Source organism: Rhea americana, unplaced genomic scaffold (genome assembly GCF_003343005.1).
Source record: "Rhea americana isolate MKP2758 unplaced genomic scaffold, rheAme1 scaffold_246, whole genome shotgun sequence".
Taxonomy (NCBI): Eukaryota; Metazoa; Chordata; class Aves; order Rheiformes; family Rheidae; genus Rhea; species Rhea americana.
The window spans coordinates 41,965-66,567 of record NW_028186364.1 but is presented as its reverse complement, the minus strand read 5'-3'; the positions used below and the strand labels follow the sequence as shown (position 1 = coordinate 66,567).

General features: G+C 60.2%; 1 protein-coding gene across 1 annotated transcript in view; it reads right to left on the bottom strand.

Annotated features, from left to right (window-relative positions):
• The window catches only part of COL8A2 (collagen type VIII alpha 2 chain), a 37,768-nt gene extending 14,379 nt beyond the window's left edge, over positions 1–23,389 (bottom strand). Inside the window, exon 1 of the mRNA XM_085306695.1 lies at positions 23,249–23,389. The gene's annotated coding sequence lies outside the window, so the exon portion shown is untranslated. The remainder of the gene's footprint in view (positions 1–23,248) is intronic.
• Positions 23,390–24,603: the final 1,214 nt, after the last annotated feature.

Sequence of the window (24,603 nt, the reverse complement as noted above, 5' to 3'; positions counted from 1 at the left end):
CCCGCCGGCACGGCTGGGGCCGGAGCCCTGCGCGGCGCCCGGCGGCCCCGCCGGCCGTGCGGGCGAGGGCAGTGGGTGCCGCCGCTTGATCCCGCGGGTCAAAGAGCGGCTAAGGCGGATTAGCGACCCTCCGCGCGTGTGTGCCGGCAGCGCACCACGGCAGCAGCCYGCCGCAGGTCACGGCTCAGGGCTTAATCCCTCGCCTCCGGCTGTCAAAACTCCTCCGTTAAACTCCGGAGAGCCCCGGGGCCGACGGCTGCGGCGTGGAGGCACCGCGGCTCCGGGATCCCGCTCCGGCACGGCCAGCCGCAAGCTTGGGGCGGCGYGGCCGGAGCAGCCGAGCGCAGCGGGTCCACCACCGCCCCGAGCTGCGACCCGGGTCTGCGGCAGCCTGGATGCGGGCRAGCACTGAGTGCCGCGGCCGCAGCCGGCTTTGCGTGCCTGCCGCATGCTCTCCCTGAACCGGCGGCAGATGTTTCCAAACAAGCCTGTGCGCGGCTCTMATCGGGCCAGAGCCGACTGCAGGCCTGACAGCACGCGCGGCCCATGCGGCCGACAGCCACCGCCCTTCCACTTGCACCTACTCACAGAGTTTTGGCCCCAAAACGCAGCAGCTCAGCACAGAGGACCGAAGCCTCCCCAGGCTGCAGGGCCCTTCCGGAGCTGCCGGCCCGGCGCRGGTTTATGACGGTGCCTCGCACCGAAACGCGGCCAGTCCAGCCCCGCTGAGTTCACCCAGCCCCAGCAGCGCGGAGCCACGCTGGCCACACTTCAAGGCACGTGGGGCACCCCGTGTGCCGTGTCCCCTGGGCGGCCTGGCCGAGAGAGCCCTTCTCCCCCAGCCCTGATTCCGGATGGGCAGGACAGCAGAGCAGGTGGGTTCACGGTCCACAGGGGCCCACGGCACACCAGGAGCTCGTCAGTGAATCCAGTTATGAGTGCTCACAATTGATCACAGGTGTAGAATTAGAGGCTATTTTGGAGATTACATCCCCAGAGCTTTTAAACTTCCCGAGAGCAGAGCTGAGCTCCTCCAGGCTCTGCAGCTGCTGATATGAAGTAGAGCAGCCATCCGGCTCCTTTCCTGGCTTTTGCTGCTAATGACTGTCCTCAGCTTTTGCAGGCAAAAGGCAGAGCTTGGCCTTGGCGCCAGCCACGCAAGGACAGCTTTGCTGCAGTGTAACCCAGATGTCATTTGGGATCCTCAGCAGCTCAGTTAAGTTCGTGGATAAAACCATCTCCTTGGCTTCTCAGCTGGTTGCGAACGGTGGTTGGAGCCACTGTACAGGCATCCTGGTGGCTGGTGGGAGGGATGTGTCTGAGGTGGCTGAACAGCCTCTGTCTCGCTGTATTGCTCGCCTTGTTCCCAGTGTCGAGCCCACCAGCAGCATCTCTAAAACTGCTGAGGCCTCATCCCCGGACATGAGCACCTGTGCAGGCAGGGATGGAGTGAGACCCTCCGCCTCACTGATGGCAGCAGTGCTGGTATTTATTATTGCTCCATGCTCTCGGCCACCTTTCTTTGCAAACCCTGATTCCTTGAGTCTCTCAGAACAAGGAGCCCAGATTAGGGAATATCAAGAACAGACCCTCGCGTGTTGCTTGTCCAAGAAAAACGGCAGGGACCGACCTTGAATGCCTGCCTGGTGTTACGCTCRTTTGCATTGCTGCCGTTGGCCGCCRCCATGCAGTCGGGTCACTGCTGCAGAGCAGATGTTGCTGGGGGGCACAAGCCGCCCTGTGCCGGGCGGCAGGGCCAGGCACGTCCCCTCGGCAGCGCCCGCAAGGAGATCCCTGCCAGCCCCCAAGCCGGCAGCCTGCAGCTCACGCGAGCCGCTGCCAGGCTGCTGAGAGCCTGCAAAGCCTGGGCAGTGCCGTGCCGTTGCTGCAGGCGGCCTTGCAGGAATCGCCCCGTTGCGCTCGGCACGACGACGGGTTTGTGGAACCAGGACTGCACTGGTGTAGTTGATTAGCTCAGCAAATCCCAATGTCCTGAAAGGTTGTAATCAAGCAGCTCTGAAAATCAATGCAGTAGGACTGCCCTGCAGCCATGCCTTAAACTGCCAAGGTCAGGCAGAGTCTGGGTGCCTGGGGCTGCCCAAGTGGGTGATGGGGGCCGCAGCACGCCCCAAAGGCTGTGGTCGGACGTGGGTAATGTTGTGCTGCAACACCAGACGTGTCTGCTCAGGGAGCACTGGGGTGTGTGTGGAAGGGTGAGACGGTTTGATGGATGCGTCTCCCTCCTGCTCCCCACCACTGCGGCGGGTTTCTGCTCCCCAAGCTTCACGGTCCCTTCCTCCTCCTCCACCTCCAACCTCAAGCTCCTCCAAAATACCAGACTGAGTGCAGCATTAATAGCAGGGTTGCCTGCCAGGTGCATAGTTTGACCAGTCAGATCGTACATGCCAAACCACAGGTATTTTATGAGACGTTTCCTGTTATGAAGACATTTTTGTGGGGATTCTTTTTTTTTTCTTTCCCCTCTTCTTCCCCCTCCTCCTCCCTGGCGGGACGGGTGCCCCTCGCCTGCGCCCCTGCAGGCTTGGCACACGGGCTGCTGCCAGGGGTACTTGGCTGGGCATGCATCCTGGGGAGCGGCGGCGGTGGTGCYTTTGTGGGAGCTGAAAGGGCTGAGCAGAGGCTGTGGAGGGGGGGACTCCAAAATGTTAGCCCTTTGCAGATGCAGGCTGTGGTGGGAGGCTGGAGGAGCAGATGGATGAGCCCACGCCATGCTTTGGCCTTCCTAAGGCTGTTATCCAAGCACAACCTCAACCAACCACCTTCTGGTGCGTGAGATGTAGCATCTGGCCAGACACTCCAGGAGAAACACAGGCTACGAGGCCTTGAGAAGAGCTTTAGAAAAGCTTGGGAGACATTTCTCACCAAGAGATGTGTATCGGTTCGGTCAGCCAAAACACTTCTGGTCCAAGGAACACATAAGCYCTGGTGGGGAAGGGGATGGTGTTTACACAGGGGCTGTGGGGGCAGACACGGCTTTGCCATTGTAGAGCCTGCACAGAAACAGGGTTTTCTAATGCAACGGGTATTTTGCGAAGAAATCTGCTAAGCCCAAAGGGACCTGCAGAGAGCGATTCACATGTCAGGGAATTTGCGGGCAAGCGGCCATGAACCGCAGACATTTAAACTTCAGCCTTGTGCTGGGGTCATGGGTTTAATTATAACGTGCTGTGGTCCGAGCCAGCATCCCCTGGGGAATGGGGTGGCTGAAGGGGCAGGTCTAGATCGCTTGCGTTAGGTGGCTGCTGCTTCCCCAACCCCTCCAGCCCCCTATCACCCTGCCTGATTGCGAAGTGCAAAGCACAGCTCCCCAAGCAGAGAGCTCGCGGCGCTAGTGGCACAGCCTCCCATGCACCAGCAAAGCCCCTGTGTCCTGGTGCTGGCACAGAAATTTCCTGGACAGGTGACTGGTGCTGTCTCCATCTTACGTGCAGCAAAGCCTAGCCAGCAAGAGGTGATTCAGATCAAACAGCAGCACCAAAACATGGCCAGTACTGGAACACCATCAAAGTCACTGAATGAGGTTAGACAGCTGAAATTAGATCAGATTAAGGATAAATTGACTTGCCCAAGGCCACACATCAACTCAGTGGCAGCGCCAGGAATTCCTGGCTCACAACTCGACAATCTGTCCCTGTAAGCACGCGGTCTGTGAGTCTTCTCCTGCCAAGAGCTGGAGCCCCCTGTGCACTTACAGCAAGAGATAGCCCCTGTCTAACTGAGCTAGGAAGGACCGACAGGGGAGCAGAAGCTCAGAGACCTGCTGAGATTTGCTCTGGCCCACGCAGCAGGGCAGCAGCTGTGCAGGGATCAGAAGCAGGTATCCGGCCCGGTGGCCTGAGCCCTGCTGCCAAGCGTGCTGAGCAGCAGTGAGTGATGCTTTGGAAGARTTCTGTTGTTTATTACAGCTCCTCYGTGCTGATTTCTGGCCCTCTCAAGTGTGTTGAAAAGTGCAAAGTTAGAATAAAACCAAACCAACAAAGTGCAGATCCCTGCCTTTGGTATACTGTCAGCTCCAAACTAGCCTTCTGCCTCTCCAAATCCCGGACACTGGTAGCTCCTGGATCCCATTGTATCTGCATGGGCATCACAGAGGGATTTTGGTTTCTGCACTTGAGTAAACCCTGYGACATTAAAGCTGCTACAACCCACGCCTGCTGCACTGCTGGGCGGTGAGAGGCTTTGAAGGTGCGTGACACAGGGGAACAGGGTATGGTAAGCTCAACAGACTGCAAGCTCCCAGGAGAAGCTGGGTGACGTGCCCGGTGCTGGCAGGTGGGCTGCGCACCCTCCTCCGGTGGCTCCCAGCCTTCCTTCCCTGCCCTGGCAGGGGGTCTATGTGGGGTCCTGCCCCACGGTACAAACAGACTTCCTGCCAGGATCCTTCCCAGCATCAGCTCTGGCCCCACCAAAAGGGTTCGGGGAACAAAAAGAGGGAGATTATCCTACGCTCTCTATAGAGGTCTAGGTCTCCCACCCAGCCCTGCAGCCACGGAGTGGGGAGCTGAGCTGGCTGGGCTGGGAGTGAGCATGAGATATCTGAAACTCCCGGGCTGATTCAGGGCTGAGGTGCCAATGGGGAGWGTGTGTAAACTGCAGCCTGCTTTCCTGAGCCAAGGCCAAATCCGCAGCTCCCAGCAACGGTGGCTGAGTGCTGGTTTGAGTAAATGTACTGCTGGGCAAGATGGCTTGGCGCCTTTCCCTTCTCTTAAAGAGTTTTTTTTCCCCTCTTTGATACAGTATATTTTATAAATAAATATAATTGCATTCGCCTGGTCTTGTTAGGATGAGCTGTCTGTTTCTGGGACAGGGCTATGTTTTTGGAGCGGGTGTTAAGGATACGTACTTTAAAGCTTTATGCTTGGGACGTGCAGTCAGGATGTTCACAGCTTCCAGACTCCAAATGGAAGGGATACAATAGCAAAAGACATGGAACAAAACCTGGACACAGCTTTGTGGAACCATGGCCTGCACGGGCCTTGCTTAGCTTAGAGCTAGGAATATCTGGAAGGGGCTATCTATGTTTCAGTCCCACTCAGGAAAAGGAAAAAAAACAGCAGAGCAGCATGCCAGTGAATTAGAATTAGTGGGAACTTGATGCAGCACTGCCCGAAAGCTCCTGCCTGTGGGGAGCAGCCRGCTCCTCGCACCCCGTCTCCTGGGCACCAGGCATGGAGCTGCTTGCAAGCTCAGAGCTTGTTTGGAGAGGACTTACGAAATGCCCTAAACTAGGCATTTCTTCTMTTGAGAGGCACCCAAAGCAACCAAAGCATTTTCAGCCACTTCCATGGCATCTAGCAATCTGGTCTCATCATTGGGGGTGAAAGCAGGGACAGGGGATGGAGATGGCCAGAAGTGCCTGAGCCACCACTGAGAGCCCTTGGCAGGTTAGGGCTGTTCTCGAGGATGAGGGCTCTTGCCACCAACACAGCTGAGACTGCACTGGGTGGAGAAACCAGGAGCTGAACACGAAAAAGGCAACTTTCACTGCTCCGTGGATTAGATTTTAAGTAGCAAGTGGTTGCTATGCAGGAACTGTCCATGTGACTTACTCCAGATCTTCTTTCCAAGACACAATTGCATCCATCATTATCCAGTGATTTTATTATCCCCAAACCGCACAGCTCTCCTTTCATTGCTTGGAAAGCTTTTCACAGYGCATGGCCGTCCATAACGGCAGCTGTAACCCCTGCCTTCCCCTGGCGCGCCAGCGGTCCGTGGGAGCAAGCTCCCTGTCCATCGGCCATCCCAAGCACCAGTGGTGACGTGCCAGCCTTTAGGAGGGATGGGGACAGAGCCAGGGCAGCCAGCTCTTTACGTTTGCCATTAACTTTGGAAGCTCACTCTGCGAATTAATCCAACRTAAGAAGCATTACCAAAAACGGTTTCTTGCATCTCCAGGAAATTTGGTTCAAGTGTTTGTCAGCAGCTCTTTCTTCCTGACKCAGCACTATTTTCGCAGTTGCGGTGTCCTCTGTCTAGCTGTTTTTCCAGGCTTCATACCGCTGCTTGTTAGTGAAGCCTTCTGTTGCTCTCCTGGCTGCCCACACATGACAGCAAATTTGTAAGCTGCTGTGAAAACTTATTCTGTTGTGTAAAATGCCAAAGTATATAATCCTTGCCTCCCAGCCCTTTGACAGTGAGGCTGGCTGCCTGGGATGGGAAACCGTGTTGCCGTGTTTATCCTAACAGTCATTTTATTTTAATGTCATGGGTTGAGATCCCATCTCTCTGGTTTTGCAGGGTTGTTTGATCTCCGTTTCCTCTCCTGTTGCAGCATTTTAACAATRCCCCATCAGGTGTCTTGGCATAAGTGGGGACAGCTGGTTCTACAGCCGTCGGAAGAGCCACCCTGGCATTTTGCTGCTGCCAGGGCTTTCCTCCAGCCGCTCGCCGCTGTCGGCCTCCCTGCAGCCGCCGCGGCCCGGCTGGGCCTCCGCCACGGCGCAAGCCGCCCGGCGGGAGCTTCTCAGAGGCGCTGCCTGCGGCTCCGCTCGCAGGGACGAAGCTCCCCGGGGGTGTTGGAGGTCGTTTTCCAGCCATCTGGCTCACGCGGGCGTTACGGGCCAAATCCTCGTCGTCCGGGCCGAGCGGCACGCGTGCGGGCCGGCCTCTTCCCACACGCGGGCCCCTCCTCCAAGCGCGTTTCTGCCCCAAAACCTGTCAGCAATAGGCCACTTGCTGAAAAACGTCTGGGGGGCGGCTGTGGCCCCGCAGGACCCTCCGACGGCCCCCGGACGACCGGGACCGCACCGAGGCCTCTCCGCGCCTCCGCCTGTTTCCAGGCAGTTCCCGAAGGGAAAAGGTGCAAACAGCCGGTCCGGGCGGCGCGGCGCTGGCCCGCCCGGCGCCCCGCACCCCGGYGCTGCTCCCTGCCTGGGCTTAGCGCGGGGAAAATGTTGTTTATGCGTCTCTAATATCTGCCTTCTGTTTTGCATTTGCCGTTTCTTCAAAGATACGGCGCGGCCTCTGCCAAGATTCCTGAGGAGATATCCTTAGCAATGCAGACCATTCTCCCCACCAAATTCAAAGAAAACAAACGTCAGGCCAAGGATTGATATGAAATAGTTTAAAAATGAGAAAAAGCTGCCTTAGAGCTAGGTTTACATTAAAATAAATTTCGGCGCGGGGAGACGCAGCCGAGTTTCTCCCTCAGAAGGAAGCAAGCGGAGGGCGGCGGGGAGGAGGCAGGAAAGGATAAAGTTACCCGGCCCGGCCTGGCTGCATCTCCCTGTCGGCGGGTGTGCGGCACCCACTGGGGCCCTTTCTGCCTTGATGCCCCCCAAAATGCCCCATTTCCCCCAAAATGCCCTTGAGCCGGGGCAGGCCGCCAGCTCAATGTCTGCCGCCATCTTGTCGTGCACCGCCATCTTACCATGTGCCGCCATCTTGTCACGCGCCGCCATCTCGTCACACGCCGCCATCTTACCGCACACCACCATTCCGTGCTCCCCAAGGGTGGCAGGGTCCCCCCTCTCCTCTCCCCGCCGTCCCCACCCCGGGGTGCCCCCCAGCGCGGCAGGTACCTGAGGCAACGGCAGGTCCGGCACAGGGCGGGCGGCCACCAGGGACGCGGAGGAGTGGAGGGGCGCAGGTGGCACGTTGTGGCGGCTGCGCGGTGAATGCGGAGCGGCAGCCGGGCCTCCTGCCTTGGCCTGCCCTCGCCGTGCCCTATAAGCATGACTGACAGGCCCCAGCCTTTGCTTGGGGATTTCACGGGTTTAAAGCATGTGACTTTTTTGTGTTAGGTCAATTCACCCATTAAAAAAAAATGAAAAAGATGCACGTCAGGTTCGCTGGGGCCGGCGGGGGCTTTGCTCGACCCCACAGCCCGCGCCTGGCAGCCGCGGCACGCTCAGCCCCGGCGCCGCCGTTTGTCTGCTAGACGTGCTCCCCTGCCCCGTTGAGGAGATCCAGTGTGCAACTTTCAGACGTTATTTTGGTTGGTGTTACTTAATTTAATTTAATGTATGCGAGCTGGTGCGAAATCCCAGCCAGCCCGGGGCGCTGGGTGGAAACTCTGACAAGACGCAAGCTGCCATAAAACCCGCCGTGGCTCGGCGCCGCGCCGCTTGGAGCGCAGATTTTCCCCAGCGCTCGGACGGAGGCGAGCGAGATGCGGATCATTTACACCTCGGGGTAATTCAGGGTTCTCTAAGCTTTTTAGCAAAGCTGGATCCGATGTCACAAAAGCCCRGAGCGAAGGATGAAGCAATTCCTTGGGTTTCATAAAGAGAACAACTGGGAGAGCTCGGAGGGACCGCGGCTTTCCCGGAGCTCGCCGCCGGCRCCCAGCCGCGTCGCGAGCGGCACTGCCCGCTCCGCTCCACGTGCTCTGCGGCCGCCTGCCGACGGAAGGCATTTCCAGGGGACGGAAGGCATTCCCAGGGCTAACAAAGTACGAGAACGGGGCAGGCGACAGCCGCTGCTTTGCCTCAGTCCTGCAGCAGCACCAGCCAGTGGGTCCCCTCTGCCRGGCCACCGGAGGAGACACTGCCGCTCGCTCCTGCTTTCCCGGGGTGCCAGGGAACTGCTCTCCAAGCCACACGTTCAATCCCTGTCCTCCTCTGCTGTCTCCGCACCACCAGCACTGCCAGCTTTATTGCTGCCCGGGCTAGGATAAGATTAACGTGGGAGTATTGGCTGTGGCAGAGGGCTCCGAAACTCAGAGCAGCTCAGGTCAAGGACAGCTGAAGGCATCTCCGCAGCGTGTGTATGTCCATCAGGATGGAAGGAGATTGTGTACAATCAGGCGCATTTTTTCCCAGAATTTCATTTGGAAAAAATGTGTCCCACAATGTCACAAGATATTTCACCATCAGCAGGAAAATCAGCTCTTTTGATTTTCCGATTTGAAAATTTTTGTTTGTTTCCACATTTCTTTTGTCTTAGAGTAGAAAGCAGAGTAGGGAATTCTCTCACATTGCTTTTCTGGAAATTACTTCAGATTTTCTGTGTTTCCTTCTGAAACCCCCTTTGGAGCAAAGCGAAATTGCAGACATTTGAAACCTTCGGAGCAACATAACTCACGTCCCCTGCACAGCCCCCCGAAGCCGGGGGTGTTGCAATTTACAGYGGCCTCAGGAGGAGCATGGGGAGCCAGACGCCTGGGGGTGCAGATCTAGCTCTAGGATATTGCACCACTCCAAGGCACAGTCTCAGGTCTTGGGTGCTAGACACCATGCAAGACACCGTCCCCACTGCAAAGACGTTCCCATGAGAGCTACTTGGGTGAAAGCGCTACGGCAGCATGATTCACAGCATGGTCTGGGCGGACAGCACCGAGGGGCTCATGGTGGCCCAAACGCCCRAGGTGTAGCTGCGACTCCAGACCCTTTGCACCCCCGAGCCATCAGTGCTCTTGCACCTGTGCATGTCTCGGTGCGAGGGCGATGTGCAGCGCTGGGGCTGCCTTGTTAAAGGTTGCTCCCGTGTTCAGCCTGGGCTCCCCCTGCACCATTCCCACATGCACCATGTATATTTGTCATAAACAAACAGCTTTAAACCTCAAGTAATGCTAATCTCCATCTATCCAAAGCCACAATCTTATTACCAGGCTCCTAATTTTCAGTGCAATTGAATATCTAGTTTAATCTGCTTTAAAGGGTTCCAGATTCCCTGAAGCCTCCCTTTGCCTCTGCCTCTCTGGACCGCTGCACTGACAATGAAAACGCTGAACCCAAACCATGTTAATCTCCTGGTGTTTCTCCTTCACCTCATGAGACACCATCTAGCTGAAAGCTTCCCATCCCGGGAGGCACAGCCTGAGTGGGGCGGCACACAGCATCCTAAAAACCAGCCTTTCGCAGCTGGGCCCAGACCGCACTAAGGTGTCTGCCGGGGCGTCTGCACCGAGGGGCTCACGGTGGCCCAAACGCCCGAGGTGTAGCTGCGACTCCAGACCCTTTGCAGCCCAGAGCCATCAGCGCTCTTGCAGCCTTGCGTGTCTCGGTACGAGGGAGATATGCAGCGCAAATGGAAAATGATTTCATGGAAAATGAAAATGGAAATGATTTCATGTGCCTCAGACCATCCTAGGGGAAAAACTGCTTCTGGACACAAGTCAGAGAAAGTAGCTGGTAGGATTAGATGAACATACCCTCAGATACAAGCTGTTTATGAGAACCACAGAGAACCTGAGCAATTTGGGAGTTCAAAGGTTTGGTAGCAACAGAGCCAGCTCTATCTCTCAGCAAGGCGGAGAGCTTTGGACCTGAGAGTCTTTATTACTACTGACCCTTCGCCAAGCAAAATTTGGGGCCTGGAGTTCAAGCACCAATGGAAATCAGTGAAGAACATACAGAATATTTTCTTAGTGGAACTTATTTATTTCTGTTAGAGACGCCAGCCCTTGACCAGACGTGTAACCAGCGGCATTCAGGCAATCTCCGCTTTCCAAAGCCCCCAGCCTTGCTGTCACTGCTGGCTTCCCACCGGCCAGCGAGCAGCCTCCCTTCTCCTGCTTGTCACTGCTCCCAGCAAAGGAGCATGGGCCAAAAAACGCTAGCTGAAGCAATTTGGGGGCAAATTTTCCATGAGAAAGGAAAAGAGTTTGCAGGGATGACCACACATAGCCCTGCGGCTGAGTGAGGCCCGGGACAGCTCTGCTTCTTGGTCTGTTCCTCGAAGCCCTGGGGCAAGAAATCAGGGACTGGAGTGGACAGGGGGTCTGAGCCCTGATGCTGGCCGCCGTGGCCAGCTGAGCTGGATGCAGAGCCCAGGCAAAGGGATGCACTTATTACAAAACCTTCTGTTTAGGCTTCAAGCTGGAAAAACATTCAGTTCCTATTTCTCATGCAGAGTTTTCCTTGGGGCTGTGTCATGTTGGAATCTCCCTCTGTCCACGCTTGGGACCATTTCACAAAGCGAGAGCCCTGTCCTCGCTCCAGGCCATCCAGACAGTCGATGACACTGCCACGAACCAAACCCCCATGTCCCAGGGCAAAGCCCAGCAAGGCGACGGGCAGCAGGGACAGGAGAGTGTGAGCTCGAGCTGGGAGCTCCTTCGGCAGCTGGACGAGGGCAGCCACTTGTTTAAGTTATAAACCAGTTCAAAAACAATACAGCAGGCTGCTTAAGCTTTTGGGGCTTAGGCGTAATGAAAGATAAACCCTACAATAATTGCTAAAGCAGGATCGCCTGTAGCTGGACAGCCATGGAAGGACGTGGAGGGGACGAGCCGAGCTGTCCAGGGCAGGCTTGCACGCTGGCACAGCGCGGCCRGAGGCTCCTGCCCCTCGCTGTCCCCCTCACTTGCCTCTGCTCCCTGACCTGTGCCAGAGGTTGTGGGAGCTGAGGCAATGCAAGTTTTCCTCTTCACTTCATTGCCTTTGGCTCTTTGCTGCCTGCTCTCAGAGCACTCCCTGCACTGTCCGGCCAGCCCTTGCGGGGCTGGGGGGGGATCCCAAGATGCTGAAGGGTCCATGAATGTGCCCGGGGTCCGGCTGGCTCAGGCCCCAAGCACAGCACAGTCTTTCTGAGGCTGCCTGTAAAGCAGACTGCTTTCAAGACCCAGAAATCACATGGSTGCATTCATCAACTTACAACACACTTCAGAGACTCTCTGTCCTGCAAGCAAACAGCCCGTGAATCTCTATCTGTTATAAAATTATGCAACCGGCAGGAATGCTGTCCAGAAAGCCAAACTGCATAATGGTCTAACCTCCCGCGAGCCGCCAGGAAACCTGACACACGCAGATCTCATCTCAGCACTGATGGGAACTGGCAACGGCTTGAAACCAAAATATCCCTCTAACACAGAAAAACTGCACAGGTGCTAGGAAGGAATAACTCACGGCAAAGCGTGCACATGGCTTATTTTTATAGATATAGCAGCCCCACAGACTTTGGGAGAGGAAGAGACCAAGGCCAGGAGGAGACCAGCAGCAATCCCGAGGCCACTTCTGTCATTTGTACACCAGAGGGACCTGAACGCTTCTGCTGATTTACACCAGCATAACTGGGAGCAGACCCAGCCCAAGAGGGAGGTGTTTGCACATTTCTGTGCTCTAGGAAACTGCAAATATTTGGAGCCACTGACTCAAGCGTGCCATGCTCGGGTGAGAGCACTGGGGCTCTGCTGCAGATGCTGCACTGTTGTGTTTGCTGGGGATTTATGAAACGTGACAATGAAATGTGAGGAAAAAATAATTTGACCTAATAATCCTACTTTTCTAGAGGAGAACTATAAGAAAAAAAGAAAAATAACTCTTCAATATTCAACCCCAAACTATTGAGCAGGAAATAGAGCAGAGAGAGTCTTCCGCAGGCGCTATCAGTGTGCCCTGCTGCACCACCTCTCGCCRACCAGCCAGGGAGCCACGTGCAGCGGCCGTGGGGGACTGCCRCGGGCAATGCCCTGGCCCTTATATTCTTCCCACCGGGAGAAGCATAACAGCCTTCCTGGGTGTGTGTCCGTGTTTGTGCCAGGAAACGTTCAGAGTTCAGCTGGGCACTGCTGTGCCCCAGAGTGAGCCCTTCCTTCCTCTCCATCTGCTCCTCCTAAAGTCACGCAGAAGGCAGCGCTAGTTCCTGCTGCACCACGAGGCCTGTGGGACCCACCGTAGGGATGGGCAGCACCAGTTTCGCTGMTGCAATGAAAACAGTAACAGTGCCTTGCCTGGATTGCAGGGAGGTCGCAGAGATCCTGGGGATCCCAGGGYGGCTCTGCTTTCCTCACCTGCCCCAGCCCTTCCCCAGCGGGAGGGGAGACCGCCTGGATGCCCGTGGTAAATGCCATTGCTTAGCGAGCTCATTAACCACGGCACTCCTACATCCGAGCCGAGCTCTGAGGGAGTCTTTCTGCACAAGCCCACAAACATTTTCCACCTCATTTACAGTAAGAGCATTAAAATGCTGTTTTCTGGAGGCACCACACATTAAAATGTCAAACCCTGGGTGGAATTTGGAGGGGGCCTGCACAGAGATTTGTTCTGGTCACAGCTGGGAAGGAGACCGGGAGGGCGGACGAAGCTGCCTAGCCCCGGCCGCGCCGCTAGCCCGCCGCCCCCGGCCCCCGCAGGCGCTGGCCGGGGAGAGCGGCGAGGGCTGCGAGGCCGGTGGCCCTCCCTCCTCGGGCCTCCGCTGGCCGCGCTGGCCCACAGGTAGGGTCGGCAACACTGAGCCGGGTGCGAGCAGCCCCTGGAAGGGGTTACTGTGCCCCATGCACTCGGCTCCCGGCGCTGTCTCCTTCGTAYTATCGAGCTCCTTTTGTTGCAATGACTTACGGCTGCCCCCTCCCCTCGTCCCCCCTCTGGGCTCCCTGTCCCCGGCACCGGGGCATCGCGGCCCCGCCGGCAGCGAGCGCTCCCAGCCCAGGCTGGCTCTCCTGCCCGGTGTGCAAAGGCAGCCCTGGGCTTGCCCTCTGCCTCGCCCTGGGGAGAGGATTTTTGGAGASGGCGCTGGGCTGGGACTGTCTTTCTGCCGCGGTRGCTCCCGCAGCCAGACRCACATCCCTGCTCTGCCYGGTGCAGACGGGTGCTCTTGTGCCYGTGGCATGGCGCGAGCGGGCAGGGGGCTGCAGAGACCTGGGGGCTGCGGAGCCCACAGAGCTCCCCCGGCCCCCGGGCACGGGGAGCCTCAGAGGGACCAGCCACTTTGGAGCCAGCATTTTCTCCGGGAGAGGAAAAGTCATCTGAGGATGCCTGCAAGCGCCGTCCTCGCAGCCCCTCGCCGTAGCCACGGCCCGGCCGCTGCAGGGCCAGCGTGCAGTTCTGCCAGGGACTGAACCCGTGGCTTTCTGGCAAGCTGGGCTTATTTAGTGGAAAGAAACMACATTGCGCAAGGCTAATGTCCCATGCCCCTTTAACGATCCCTTCCCGGGCCAGGCTGGGGCTGCGGTGAAAATAAGATGTCCTGCCAGGCAGCTCTGGGAGCATGTGGAGGCGGTTTATAAAGATATAAAGCAGAATTCTTTCCTCCGAGCTCTTCTCCGGTGACCGGAGCTGCTGGGGGGGGGSCTTTGCTCTGCCGCGAGGGACGGCAGAGCCGTGCGGTGCCAGGGCCTCCRCCGGCGCCCCGGCACGTACCGCGCGCTCCTCGCATTGCTCTCCCTTGGGGCTGTGCTCCAGGAAATCGGAGCGTCGCCCTGGCCGGAAAGGAAACGCAGAGCCCGTGGTGCAAGGGGGGGCRAGGGGGCTGCGCAGCACGAGCAGGAGGGCTCGGCGCTGGTAACGAGGGCAAGCCCGGCTCCCACACCCAGAGCCGGCGCTGCTTCTGCGAACATCCTGGCCACGCGAGCCTTGGCGGGGAGGCGAGGCTATTTCGGGAACTTTCAGCACCACCCAGAGAGGTGTCCGATGCTTTTATTTATAAACCCACTGGCTCCTGCCCAGCTACAACTGACTTTCATGCAGGAAAAAGCCCAGCAGAGCCAATACAAACAGAGCCAGCAGCATCCCTGCACGGTAGGAGGTGAAGCCGAGCAGCCAAAGATGCTCCGGCTGAGCCGCCCGGCCCCGGCGCCCCGCGGGATGGACAAGCCTTGGCAACCTGGCTCGGCGGCCCGGTGTCAGGAGACGCGGCAGAGCTGCAGCCCAGAGCAAGGGTGAGAGGGCCAGGAAGGGCCGATGTCGGAGCAGGAAGCCAGCTGGACCCGGACGCGGCCTCTCGCTCCCAGTGCTCCGGCGCTCGCTCCGGAGGCCGGGGTCTGACCCTCGCTCCCGCAGCCCGGGAGGGGCCACGGGCAAAGCACGAACGCCACCAGCTCCCACGGAGCCGCGGCGCTCGGGGAGGCCCCCGCCCCGTCCGAGGCTGCCAGGCGGGCATGCCCCGCGGAGGGACCCCGGCGCCCTGGGACCCGGCCCCCGGCAGCGCGGGAACAACCGGGTTATTGTTCGCGTGCCGCCCGGGACAYGAGTGTGCCGGGGAATTAAGCAAGCCCTGTGCTTTCCGCCTGTCACACTCGCTTTCCCAGCCCAGACTAATCCCGTAAGATGCTCTGTCAGCACAGACGTGGCCCTGCTGCCTCGGGAGCAGGCACGAAGGGGAGCCGGGCCGCAGCCCCCCGGCCCCTTCTTCCCCAGGGTGCAATTAAAGCGGTAGTCYGGGGGCAAAGGCTCCGCAATAACACGGCGTGAGCAGCTACAATTAGGGCCCGAGGTGAGTGCAGACAAAGGCGCAGTGAGCTCCCGCTCCGGCCGGCTTCGGGGATTCGGTTAATGGGGTCCATTTGCTGGGTAGTTCTTGGAATAACAAATTGTATCATCCAAAAAAGCAAAACCACAAAAGGGGATCAGCTTGCAGCCAGGCTCACAAAAGCCCCTTGTCTGGAGGCCCCCAGCACCCCCAGTCTCCCGGAGTAAATTGAATTTAGCCAAATAAACAGCACACTCAGCACCGTGCTCTCACGCTCTTTCCAGCAAATYCTGGGGCAGCGAGGGCTTAACCTGATGCCTTGGGCTGGTACCTGCTACTGCCCTGAGCCCTCATCCTCATCCTCATCCTCGTCCTCATCCGTGTGCTTGTCCTGCCTGTGGTGGGTCGCTGTGGGGCGAGCGCAGCCCCAGCGCCGTGGGCTGGTCCCTCGCGCGGGCGCAGGCACCGGCTGCATCCCGGCTGCAGGCATCACTCTGGCACGTGCGTGTCCCTGACACAAGCTCACGCACTGGTTGCAATTTAGATGTAAATCACCAAGTTACAATTGTATTTCAGAAAACCGTGTTTTCCTCCCGGCCTGCCGCTACAGAAAACCCAGCGAGGTTACTGCTATCCGCCTCAGACATCCCCCAGCTAAGAGACGCTTTTGCAAYCCTCAGCCTCTCTGCGACAAACCACGGAGGGCTGCGGGCTTGCCCTAACGGGGGGCACAGCCGCGGGACAGCGAGCACGGCAGCGTCGCAGTGCACCCGCCAGCGCCGGGCCGGAGCGGTGCTGCAGCCTGGGATACTGCCCTGGCATTGTCTGACATCCCAACTCGTGCTCCCCGCAAATTAGCAGCCACCCGGTAATAAGGAGAAAAGAGCAGCCCAGGCCGCGGTGGCAGCGGGGCGCGGGCGCTGCACCGGGCTCTGGCAGGGCTCGCGCGGGAGCAGGGAAGGGCGAGACGCTGACATCCTGGCGGCGAGATGAAAGATGAGGCTTCACACCTGCTAAACCCTCTAATCCTCTCCTTATTTATCACAACGAGCTCTTTAAAACGGGCTCGGAGCGTGCAAGGCAGCGGAAAGGGGGAGAGTCACGAGCCGGCGAGCCTCCCTGGGAAACCCTGCGGAGTGTAACGGGGAGCGGTCCCGGCCTGGCCGCGCAGTCGACCGGATGGCACCGATAGGCTTTTGCCTCCTTCTAACTCCTGCAGGCCAAATCCTGCAGCCTTCACCTGCAGCCAGGATCCCTCAAGGGGACACRTGGGGCTGGCAGAGCCGGCAGGGCCAGGGGAGCCGCTCACGGTGCGAGCATGATGCTGGGAYGGGGCAAATCCGCAGGGAGTTTTTTGTAACCGCTGGACACGGCCAGGGCCAGCTCCTATGGACTAGCCCCGCTGCTGGAGGCAAMGCTGCCGAGCGGCTCGTGCCTCCCTCTCATCTCCAGCCCTCCACCAGCCCGTTTGCAAGATGGATTTACAAGGTCGGGGTCTCTCCGCTTCCCGTTACATGGTGCCTGGAAGAGCTGGAGGCATCKCCCAGGGCAGCAGTGGATATTCCTTAAATATCAACACTTCAAACACAGATTTGCATCTCGCAGTCCCTGTGGAACAGGAGCACAAGCCTGTACCCAGCACAACAGCAACGTCCCCTTGCAGAAACGGACCTTTACAGCCGTCGTTTGCTTCCAGTTTGGAGCCGATCGTGTCCCCTCCTGCCACTGCTTTTCACCCCAAATCYAAGGGAGCCTCCACGTGGGCCGAGCACGCGGAGCTGCTCCCTCCTTTGCCTGCCCGGCACCTCTGCAGCAGATCCAACCYGGGAGAGCAAATCGAGCCTGTGCCGTCGGCCCAACCGCGGCCGCCGCGGCAGGAGGGAGCCTGGCCTCTGGAAACCTCCCCTCTGCCATGAATCCACCAGGCACGGAAAGGAGACGAGCAGAGATTTCCCTCTGCCACAATGCCGTGCCCCCGCTGCACCCCCCGGCGAGCGCCGTGGCACCTGGCCCGGGTCAGCYCGCTTCCATGTCAAGCCGGGCTTCACCTCTGGATCAGCCATCTCCGGCCGGGAGCCGCAGCCGGCCTCGCTCTCTACGTCCCTTCCCAGGGAACCTGGGCGCTGCACTTGCTCTGGGGAGTTTTGGGAGCCCTGCGCCAAAGCGGGGCTGGGGCCGGGCACGGCCAGCTCCCAGGACCGGCTCCAACGGCCAGGCAAAAYAGCAAAATCGGAATGTCTGGGGGAAAAATAAAAAAATAAAAAATCCATGCCTTTAAGAGTCTGCAGCCCTTCCTGTGCTCTTTGCAGCCTCGCGTTTTTGGGAAAGCCTGGCTGACGGCACGCAAGYCGGTTGTGCCGGCATCCCCCCTCCTTCCCCAGCTGCTTTGCTCAGAGTAATCTGAGGTCATTAGCCCTCGCGTCAGGGCAGGCGCGGATCGCCGAGCACACRGGCTGCGTGGAAGCCCCCTGCCCTGCCGTCGGGTTTCATATATTGTGGATAATTCACTGTCTACCCAGCCGCGTTCCTGGCGCATTCCTGCAATAAGTACCGCGGATTTGCTGTGCTTTATGAAAAACGCAAAGAATGTTTTAAATGAAATTAATTCTTATGAACCCAACATTTCATAAAAGCTCTGCCTGGGTACGGTTTGGCATGGGCCTGCTCTTATACGCTGTATTGGACTTCCCCCGGGGAAAGGAAAATACCAGGCTCGGTATAAAATAATTACAAACTCATTGTATAGCTSTGCTTATAACTACCTGGAGGATCTCCGGGGTCTCATCCTAGCTCTCAGTTTATGTTCAGCAATAACATCGCACATGGTCTTTAARAAACAACTGTGAGAGAACAGCTAATGGAAAAAAAGCACTGGTGGAAGCGCCAGGCGACGCTGCGATGCGCGCGCAGAGCAAGGAGCGGCGCGGGGCACCCGGGYGCTCGGGCTGTAAATCTTGCCCTGCGGCGGGGCCACGTGAGCGGCCGCCGGTCTCCCAGCCAGCCGGCTCCGCGCGGCGTTTGGCACGGACAAGGGCAGGTCGCAGCACAGACTTTCCCGGGAAGCCGGTGGGAAGGAATGAGCAGAGATTATGGGACCAGGCACTGAAATCGTGGTGCTAAATGCTGCCCCCCCAACACACACACCTCTGCAAGAGAAATACGACGAAAACGCCCCTACGGCTTCCTTCTCACGCAGCCAGGGGAGCTGGAGCAGAACTGCCTGCTCTTCCTTTCGTCTTCGCTTTAAAAAGCAACTMAATCAAACCCACGAGACCGCCCAAGCCCCGCAGCGGCGGTGTGCTGCCCAGCTCCCCCGCGCCGGCGGATGCTCGCCGTCCCGGCGCGCGCCTGGCCGGGGCAGCGCCCGGCGGCCCTGACCTTGTTATTTATGTAACGCGCTGGCGGGATTTTTGCCTGTTCAGGAATCGTCCACGAGCCGGCAGCCGAGACTCTCCGAACGCGACAGCGGGAGCCGTTTCGGCTCGCCGGGGAGCGGGGGGCTCCCGGAGGCCGGCGGCCGCGCTGGCGCCATGGGTCCTCACCGCGCGGGGCGCGACGCCCGCTCCGCGGCGCTCCGGGGCTTGGACCCAAGGCCCCGGCCGCTCCGAAGAGCAGGGTTAAGGTTTCTAGCCCTCCTGGCCGCAGAGGCGGGCTATTATCCGAAACCTCTGGAATTAGGCAAAGACAAAAGTATCGCTGCTGTAATCCAAACCCGTCGTCCCTGGGGATCTGACTGGCCACTTCCGAGCGCCAGGGACTGGCAATATCAGGGAATATGAAGCAAGAGCAATAAAAGCCCCGTTTCTTCTCGCTGGCTGGACGGCTTACATAACTCTGAGACAGATGAAAATACCTTTCTAAAGTCACCGGCATTGCATGTTTATGGCTGAGAATATGCTTTATTAACCCATATTTAACCCCCCCTGGACATCAGCAGCCCCCCCGAGGTCCCGGGAGCAGGGCACAGAGGAGACGGGAGCACCTTGCACAGGCGCTCCGGCCCTGGAAGCTTGAGGGGAGATTTAGCTCCCAGCTGCTGGCGTCGAGCTGCTTAAAAGTTTGCAGGATGCAAAAGCAGTGAGTGGCAAATGTTGATTTTTAAATCTACTTTGACTGCAAAGGGGTGTTCACAGCTCCCCCTCCCACRCCAAGCGCCGCCCGTGGCATCGCCAGCCACAACCTGCCTGTGTTGTCCTGACATTAAATATTCTCGTTGCTGCGATGCATATCTGCTCCGTTTCATTTGCAACATTGCAACCCTGATGCGCGCACTGGATTCACACTCTCTCACCCCTAGGAGCTGTGTCTGGAGCACAGCCAAAATCTCAAAAGGAAAAATGCAGTCAGAGCTTCCAAGTTCTGTGGTAAAACCACATGATTTTGATGGGAAGCCATAAATCACTCCCAGGCTCTCTCAGCCTCCGCTAACTTCTTAAAACAAACCTGGGCTGAATTGCGGAGCTTGTAATGAATTCCGAAAGCAGGTGAATTGGCCGCAGGCTCTGCGCATCGGCGCGAGCGCTTCCCGCGGCGCCGGCTCGCGGCCGCCCCCGGGCTGCCCCAGCCCCGCTCGCCCTCGAGGTGCAGCCGGAGCGCCTCGAGCCTCCCGCAGCGGCCGCTCCGCCGGCGGAGGGGCTCGCGCGCGGGCGGCGGGCCGCGGGGCCCGGGGCTTCGGCGCAAAGCAAAGCGAAGGCTCCCGTTCGACTAATGTGCCCCGAAAGAAAAGCCGTATCCTCGTTTGCTCCCACTGCTGCATTGTCCGCGGATAAAGGCAGGGGACAGATTTCACCTCGATACCTGCAACGTCATCTCATCCATCTGCACGGGGCTCTTTGCAAGACCCTTCGTGAGAATTTAGATCCCTGGGAACTTGGAAGGCAGCAGCGAAACGAAACCCTCCGGAGGGACCGTGACGCGGGCTCCGAGCCCGGCCGGGGCCGAGCGCCGGCACGGAGGCGGGAGCGCCGCAGCCCGCCGGGCCCGGCCTCGTGGGCACGCAGCAGAGCCGCGGAGGCCTGCGGCCRGCCTCTGCCCTGGGGAAGGCAGGGCGCTGGGCTGCGGGTGCTGGGGCACAAGACACGCGGCCGCATCTCGCACTTCTTTGGTGCATAACATCCGCGTTTGGAGAGAGTTCGTGCCCGCCGCCCTGCGTGCCCCTGCTCCAGGCAGAGCCGCGGGTGGAAGCCGGGTCTTCTCCTCCTCCCCTGGTGGCTTCTTGCCAAACGCTGCCCAGGATGGAGGGAGCTGGGGATTTTGGCCGCCCACGATCCGCAGCTTTGCTCCGTGAACTCGGATGACACCGGGGCCGGAGGCGCTGGGATCTGCCGTTAGGTGCTCGCGGGCACGCAAGAAATCCTCCCCTCTCCTTCCCGGGCGCGCACAGGGCGAAGGCGCGGGGAGCAGCCAGGCGCGGGGCTGCGGGGCTCCGGCCCCCGCCGGGTCGTGGGGACCCTCCGGCGCACCCGGCCCGTCCGAACCGGCCCCCGCTCTGCCCCGGGACCATGAGCAGATGTTTTGCCGGTGCACTGAAACCCAGCCAGGCAGAAAGGCCCCGCGCGGCTGCGGCCCGGCTCCTGGCTGTGTGCGGGGCTGCACGGCGGGGGCAGGCAGCCCTGGGGACGAGGCYGCACGCACGGGGACGTGACGTGAGAGGAGGGGGGGAAGCGGCTCGTGGGGCCGGCGGGCRCCCCGGGGCAGCGGGCAGAGCCCGCGGAGGGGAGCCGCGCGCGGGAGCCGGGCACCGCAGCGCCCCGGCCCCTGCAGCCGGGCAGGCACCTTGCGGGGCCCTTCCAGGAGGGAGAAATTGGGGAAGGACAAAGGAAATCCGGTGCCTTTCCATCCCCCCCCAAAACCACGGGGGTTTTGCTGCCGCAGACGGTTTCCTTAGCCCAGAGTGGAAACGCCGCTGCGTCCGGAGCCGCGGACGAGCTGAAATCCGAGCGCCCGCCGGGTGGGGGGAGCAGGGGGAGGGAGCAGCCCCCCTCGCCCTCGCGGCCAGGCTTGATGCGTTTTGCAGGCGCGTTCCCCCGTGCGCCGGGAACACGCCGGGAACACGCCGCGGCCCCGCGTGCCGCCTGCCGAGCCGCGCTGCCTGCAGCCCCCGCCTCGCGGGCCCCCGGAGCGGGGCACAGCCCTGAAACCGAGCGTTTCGGTCCCAGCTTCCGCGGGGAAAACCTAGTGCCGCCCAGGGAAGCCGGCGAGCGCCCGGATGCGCCCCCGGGACGGAGCCCTTCTCGGAGCGGCTCGCTGCTCGTCTTCCGTCCTCCCGCGGGCACGTCCAAGGGGGGGACGCACGAGCTCCTCCTGAGATCGCGCTTTTCTCACCAGCGCGAGCGGCCGGCCGGTGAAGGAATCCCGGCTGGGGCAGACGTCCACGCGGGATTTTGGTGGCGGTGCTGGCCGCCTCAGTCGCTGTCTCACCGGGGGCAAAGCATCGGCGCAGCCGGTGCGCCGGGAGCACTTGCCCTGCTTGCAAAGTGGGCAGGAACGGCGGCCGCGGCCCGTTGGAGCGGGTGCCCCCGGGCAAAGGGAGCAGCCGGCGCGGCGGGGGGCCGGGGGCAGAAACGCCCTCGGTTTCACCAAGGTGTGAACAACTCGGGACCCGTCTGGGGCTTGCTGCACCCGGGGCCCGCGGCGCTGCCCGTTCCACCCCGCGGCGCCCGGATCCAAAGCCCACGGCGCCTTTGGGGCCCCCGCCCCTCGGGCGAGCGCCGCGTTCGGGGCCGCACTGCGAGGAAGGAGGGGACTGCTGTGGGTTTCCCCGGCTTTGCCCCGCTGCGCGGCTGCAGCCTCTCGCCGAGCGAGGGTAGCTGTTCTGGTGAGGTTAGTTTTGCGAGGCAGGCTGACTAAATGCAAACGGATGATTCYTCCTGCAACAATCTCTCCGGTTTTATAGCGGTTTTGGTTTTGCTGCTTCTTCTGCCCCCTCGGGCAAGAAGATGAGGAGGAAGAGGGTAATGGGGCGCCTGGTCYGCAATCTAGCTGTAACTCTAGCTGCGGTATTTCCCCCGGCGTCTTTGCCGCAGCTTCGTGCACGCGTTTGCTTTTGCAGCCCCAGCAATGCACGGCGAATTCGGCAGTGGTGGCTGGGGGGGGGGATACCTGCCACGCAAACCCGCCTGGCTGCAGCGCGGGACACTCGCATTCCCACCCTGCTTTCAGAAAACCCGGCAGGGCTGGGAGCCGGCCCCGGCGGAGCCCCGCGGCTCGCGGGCACGGCCGCGCCGCCAGCGCCGCGTCCCAACTCCGCGCGATCCTGCCGCTGGGAAGGTCGGCTCTGTTTCCCAGTGTCCCTCGCAGACAGATCAAAACTGCATTTTTACAGAAGCAATAAAAATCCCAGGAATTCGCCGGCCTTATGATTTATTAAACATGTTCCTTATAGCAATGCTGCCCGTAGATGAGAAATATCTCTGGTAGGTTATTGCTTCGCCTGGGGCTAGCATCCAGGGGGGATCTCTCGTGGCTTATTGGGAATGCTCAAAGCTGAGGCACTCGGTGGATCAGGAGCTAATTAACAGCAAGGCTCTTAAAAAACACAAATAAAATCAGCACCTTGTATTTCCCAAGGTGTTTGCGGACCGAACTGAGGCGACCTGCCCCAATCCCAGCCGGCCCCGGCGCACGGCTCCGTGCGGATGCTCGCAGCCGGCGGTGTGCCGGGCACCGGAGCGTGCCGACGGGCTGGCCACAGCAAGCTCGGCGCTCCCGCAAGCTTTCCCSAACACATATTTGTTCTCACAAGCATATTTTGCAATAGCAACAAGAAAAGTTCAAACGCGCGGCTCGGCCAGCGGCCGCGTCCCGTTTGGTTCTTATTAAGACAGCCGGAGCATCACAAACCCCTTGGATACGATTCCTTAGAGGAGGCACRCAACTAAAGTGGGTCAGGGGAAAAAGAAGGGATGACAAAAGGGAAAAAGAAATAAAGAGAAGCACGCAGAYGAAAATCTCGCCCGGAAAGAGAAGTTTGGAAGAGCCTTTGCAATATTCCCCTCTGCGTGGGGAAAGTCGTCGGAATTTCAGGGTCTTGTGACTGAGAAATTAAAGAGATTTGCTCTCGTCTGAGTTTAATGCAACATGTGAGAGGCGGCCAGGTGAACGGCCGAGGCAGGGAGCCGGGGGAGAGCTCGAGAAAGAGAAACGCAGCCCTTACCTTGGCTGAAGCCCTGCTCAGGCGCGCATGGGGCGCGGGCAGCGAGCTCCCGGGAGCGGCGGAGAGGAGCGGGGAGGCTGGCGGGCGCTGGCGGCGGGGGCTGCTCCGCGGGAGCGCGGCGGCAGCTCTCCGGCCCGCGCCGCTCCCGGCGCTACCTTGGCGCGGGAGGCGGGAGGCGGAGGGGGGAGAGGGGCGCGGGGCGCAGCGAGCGCCGGGGAGGGAGGAAGGCTCTCGCGACGGCGACGGGCGAGCGCGGCGCGGGGCTGGGCTGCCTGCTGCAATTTCTTCCTTTTCTTTCGCTCTCTCTCTTCCCCCCCCTCTTTTTTTTTTTTTCTTGAGCAGATTCCAGCCCCGGATTGTTTCTCCGTTTCGCAGGCGCAGGAGGCAGACTGCGCCGCACTAAATAACCAAGCACAGCCCCCGGGAAGGTGGTGGGGTGGGAGYGGGGCCGCGCGCCCTCGAGGGCTGCCCCACGGCTGCCCCTCACCGAGCCGCGGGGTGCTGGGGGCAGCCCCGCTCCCGGGGATGCTGACATGGCACAGCATGGCATGGCAYGGCACGGCATGGAGCGGGGGGSYYYKSMRKSGKRAMSSCSGGSSSYKGGGGGGGGAAGAGCCCCCCRTGCCGGTGCGGAGCGCCCCAGCCCCRGCTGCAGTGAGGMGCTTGCCCCGTGCTGCTGCGGGGGCTGCAATGTCCCCCCATCGCCACCCCAGTATCCGGCGGCTCCRGCTGCCGGAGCAGCTGTGGCCCCGGGAGGAGCCCGTGACCCCGGCGCGCGGGAGCGGGCAGATTAGGGTAGCCCAGGCAACGGGCATGGAGAAGGCGGCCCGGCTCGAGGCCGTCCGGGGTGCACAAGGGTGTTTGCTCTCCGCATTAAGCGCCCGAGCGAGGGGGAGCGTCAGACGGCTAATCCCCCCTCAATGGCCTCCCTCGGGGAGCGCCGGCGCGGGGCCCGGCCCTGCTCCCAGGAATGCTGATGGGCCTCTGCCCGGCGCTGGGTGCAGGCTGCAGGGATCTTGGCACAGGGATGCCGGGTGCAGGGATCCTGGTATGGGGTGCTGGGTGCAGGGATGTTGGGCACAGGGATGCCAGGTGCAGGGATGCTGGCATGGGGTGCTGGGTGCAGGGATACTGGGTGCAGGGATGCCAGGTGCAGGGATGCTGGTATGGGGTGCTGGGTGCAGGGATGCTGGGTGCAGGGATGTTGGGCACAGGGATGCCAAGTGTGGGGTGCTGGGTACATAGATGCTGGCACAGGGATGCTGGGCACGGGGATGCTGGGCACGGGGATGCCAGGCGCAGGGATACTGGGTGCAGAGATGCTGGATGCTGGGTGCAGGGATGCTGGGCATGGA